The sequence below is a fragment of the Sturnus vulgaris genome, chromosome 6 (genome assembly GCF_052056855.1).
Source record: "Sturnus vulgaris isolate bStuVul1 chromosome 6, bStuVul1.hap1, whole genome shotgun sequence".
In the NCBI taxonomy this organism is placed as follows: domain Eukaryota; kingdom Metazoa; phylum Chordata; class Aves; order Passeriformes; family Sturnidae; genus Sturnus; species Sturnus vulgaris.
The window spans coordinates 44,350,332-44,355,196 of NC_142248.1; positions in this window are offsets into that span (position 1 = coordinate 44,350,332).

Below are 4,865 nucleotides of genomic sequence, written 5' to 3' on the forward strand. Positions count from 1 at the left end.
TCACTGGTGTGAGCTTTCTCCTTCCTTTAAAAAACCTCCCTGTGCACACTGGAAGTTTTTATTTCTGGAGAAGGCTGCATTGTCAGTAAGTTTATTTTATAACACAAGTTGGATTGGGATGGGGTGGGTGAACTATAATTTTCACACATTTTTAAGTTTAGAGCTCTTATAGCATATAATTTAGAAAAATATTTCCAGTGGCTTATGAATGCAATAAAATAGTATCTAAAATACAAATATGCCTTTTAATGTTCATATAATGAGTTAAAGTATTGCCTGTCTAATGTTCCCTCCTACAACATAGGCATTTATTTATCAGGCTGGCAGCCAAAGCTGGGAGGGGGAGAGTGTGTGTGTGTGTAATTATGTTGTCTACAATTGGTGAAAATGGCTTTGCAATAAACTGTTGTAGGCTGGAAAAGAAGCTGTGTATTTTCCAAGTCCTGTAATTTATTAAGGTCATTTGCTATTCTGTTCTGTTTGCGTGTGCACAGAGGGCAGGAAGGAATTCTGTAACAGTCCTTCACAAATAATGCAATAAAAAAAAAAAGGAAACGGCAGTGGTGAGAAATATAAGGTAAAGAAATAGAGGGTAAGAAGTGAAGAAGACATGAACTAAAAAAAGGAAGTGGAGAAGGAGCAATTTTAAATGAAGAAGCACATGAAGGAGGAGGTTCAAATAGGAATGATGGACACCTGACACACACATCAACCTGGGAGAAAAAGCAGGATTGCCATTGAACCTCCACAGCTACATCCCACCCTGAAATGAAATGAAATGAAATCAGCCTCCAGAGGAGGGGGGCTGGCTGAAATCCTTGGCTGTGGAGCTGTTCATTCATCTGGAGACTTGGATTCAGCAGGAGGAGAATCCAAACCCAGTGTGTGTCTGCTGGGAAGGACAGGGAGTGATGTGTGAGCCTGCAGTGGAAAGAAGGAGAATTTGCCAGAGCTGAGTTATTTATGAGTCTCTAAAGACCACAGTGAGCTGGAGGAAGGTGAGTGACTGCTGGATTTGAGGGTGGTGTGATGGCAGAGGGCAAGTCAGGCTGTCCTGGCTGTGGTAAGAGAACTTGGGTTGGATTTGGGGTTTGGTTTTATTTTCCTCTTCACAAAGTTGTTTTAATTCATTGGGGATGTGATGGAGTGTTGCCTGAATTGACTGCTCTGTTTCTCTTGGAGATTCTGTATCTTGCAAAGTGCCTTGGTGAGGGTGAAGCCTTTGAGTCCCTTCCTGGGCTGGGTACACCTTGTCCTGTCCTTCAAAACACAAAGTTCCAGTTTTCTCAATCCAGTATGTGCATGGCAGGAAACATTCTCAGTTCTGGATGTCATGACAAACTCCAGAGCAGGACGAGGCTCTCTGGATTAAGTTTTCATGGCAATAACTGTCTTGATTCAGATTAGCACTTGAGTTGAACCACTCATGAGGCAGGAAAGCAGTTTGAGACTATGATTTTTTCTGTACTTAGGAAGCAGATATCTAAACAATTGCTTGTCTAATTTTAAATGCAGGTAGCAGCCCTTACCCTTTACCCTTCTTGTCCCAGGAGCAGCAGGGAGGACAAGGCAGCCACCAGCTCTCTTCTAGAGGACAACAGAAAGGTAGGAGCACCTTTCCTGTCCTCATGTTCTGCTGGATTTTGGTTTCTGGACATTGGTTCCTCCCCACCACTTCCTCTATGGTAGCTGTAAATGGAGATAAATTTCTGTTTCCCTTGTGCATCAAGGCTGGCATGTTGTAGACTTTTTTTTTTCCTCTCCTGGTGTTTCTACACCTGTTTTAAGGAGGGGAGGGAGGCTGATCTCCTGCCCAGTTATGTTCGCTGCTTTGCTTGTCTTTTTCCCCCTCCATTGTAATTTCTTTTGGTGGTGGGAGATTTCTCTACCACATCTTCTGCTTATCTTGGAGTGGGGAAGCAGCTGTGTTTGCCTGTCGTCTTTTCTCTTGTGTGGGGCACGGCCCTGTGTCAATACAGCCCTCAGTGTGTGTGGAAACCTTGCTTTCTACTTTTATTCTGTAAGCTTTATGTCCCTGTGCCCTGTTTTCCTTTCAGATCTCAGAACTGCACTATCCTTTCCCCTCTGTTACCACTTTACCAGAGAGGGAAAAGTCTTTAATGTTGCAGTGTGGCTTCTTTGAGACCCTTTACACATTATCTGGGGCTTCTTCATCCGTGTGGATCCTGGTGGGAGAAGTGTAACTCCCTTCCTCTTTATCCCTCTACCTTCCCCAAATTCTCTCATCTCTGCAGGTCTCTGTTTCCATCTCCCCTCTCCTGACCTGTACCTTATATTGAAACTTCATGTAAGGGGCCAACCAAGGGGGAAAGTGTCAGATATGTCAGCTTTAACCTTTAGTTGGCATGCCGGGAAAGTAACATGAAATGCAAAGTTGAGCCATTTCTGAAGAATATTTTTGAGATCAGCTTAAATCAAAATTACTTTTTTTGATACTTGATTGAAGTTTTCTTAGTAATTTAGATGTTTGTAACTTCAGTTCATCCTGATATGGGATGAAACTAAATCTGAAGTTTGCTTGCAGCAATCCCAAATCCTGCTCATCTGCAGTGCTGCTTTTCCTCTGTGGAGTGAGACCTTGGAGCTGAGGCTGGAACACAGCTGAGCCAGAGGCTGTGGCAATTCCCACCCTTGCTATGCTTGCCTGTCCTGGTCCCAGCTGAGCAGCTCATCCCTGCTGTGAGGGCTCAGCCCCATATTCTCAGCCTGCCCTGACCAGCCATCCCTTCAGTGAAATCCTTTTCCTAATATCCAGTTTCCCTGTGGTGTCAGAGTTGTTCCACCCCACTCATGTCATTTTAGAGCGTGGGTGACCATCTCAGGAGAGATGTCACTGCTGGCTTGTTCTGCTGATCTTCCAATGTGTGACATTCTTTGAAAGTCAGTATTTTAAAATGTTTCTTCCTGAAGTGTTAAACCTCCTCTCTCTCACTGAAACCCAAATCCTCTGGGATTTGGCTGCTGAATGCAGAGCATGAAGGAAGAAGGGCTGGTTTGGGATCCCAGCTTTGCTGCAGCAGTGGCTGCTGCTGAAATCCCCTCACTCTGTGTTTTGTTATTCTCAGACCTGGATTTAGCAAGGATAGAGGAGAGAACTGACCAAGAGGTGTTGGCCCTTTTCATTTGTCCCTTTTTTGTGCACAGTAGAGCTCTGTAAGTTTTGGGGCTGTTTCTCCTCCCCAAAGGAGGCTGTTTGCACCACGCTCTTCCCTGGAAATTCCACTCTTCACCCTAACCCCACCTGATCTGTTCTCAGGACTGCCCTTGCCCCTCCCAGCCCCATCCCAAGGGTTTATCCTGGCACAAAGGAGCCCTGGCAGTGTCTTGGATGTACAGCTGCTTTTCCTGTTGGGGACAGGAGCTCTTGTGCTCTCAGGGGTTCAGCCTCATCAAGGTCCCCTCTTTGCTTCAAAAGAAAGAGACTGTGCAGAGAAGATGTGTCCAGAAGCAATTCCAAGCTCCAGGTGTCAGGATAAACAGTTCAGGTTCACCTGAGTTGCAGATTGTCATTGTGAACCCTCCACTGATCTTTAACTGATGTTTGAGCCTTGTGGAGAAGCCAGTGAAGACGAGCTTGCATTTGAAACATTTTTATAACATCCATTTTACTGTAAACAATTCATTAAAATGACTTGCTAAGTCTTAGGCAAGTGGATTTTTGGAGGTTGCTCATTTTACTTATCCACCCAAAGTCAATTTGAGTATGAATATATAACATTTTACTCATAATAGCAAACAACTTCAGAGAAGAGACATTTATTCTGGAGGCAGAGATTCAAACTAGACAGCAATGATGCATTACAAATATATAATTATTTGCACTAATATTTGAGCAGGTGGAATGGATTAGTACATGGTCAACATTGCGCTGCTGATAACATGTATTTTTCTATATTAATATGTACTGTGCAACATGTATTAAAATTGTCAATAATTCATTTTAACAGAGATAGCAATATTTATATTGCTGTGTTCTACAGACAGCAGAGTGAATTGTTAAAATGTGTAAAGCTGGGCTAGATTTAACCAAACTTTGTTTCCCAGCATGTGTGGTTTTAATTTCTCATTAAATATAAAAAATAACATCTTTCAACCTAGAAAGATTCTTGCTCTTCCATGGAGTTTCTCATCCAAATCCTTTCCTTCTCCCTCTGTTAGGGAAAAGCTTCAAATAAGATCTCCAAGACCCAGCCCAGCCCCTTGTAATAGGTAGATTCCTTCTGTGGATTTTCCTGAATTTTATGGAGCTCAGGTGTTTTGTTTTGTTTTCTATTTTTAAGACTTATTTTGTCTTCTGCTATGTTGCTTGTTGTTTTCCCTTCTTAATGCATTTTTGGAAGCCTCTGAGGGTAAAGTTAGTCTGTTTAACCAGTGAATGCATCTCCTTTTATAAAGAAGGATCAAGAGGAGACATTCTGGGATAAGCAGGAAATACTCCATGGGGATGAGCCACTAAGTTTTAGAGGAATATCTTAAACTGTCAGAGGGCAGGGCTAGGTTCAATATTAGGAAGAAATTCACCTCTGTGAGTCCCTGGCACAGGGTGCCCAGAGCAGCTGTGGCTGCCCCTAGATCCCTGGCAGTGCTCCAGGCCAGGTTGGACAGGGCTTGGAGCAGCCTGGGACAGCGGAAGGTGTCCCTGCCCATGGCAGGGGATGGAATGAGATGGGATTTAAGGTCCCTTCCAACTAAAATAATCCTGTAATCTTGGATCATGTTGTCTGCCAGTGTTTCTTGACAATTGTTTTGTTCTGACGTGCAGATCTGGAGGAAAAAATGGATTTTGCTGCTTTTTTCCTCCTGGGGAAATGTGTCTGCAGGGAGGCAAATAAATTGCAAGCAGC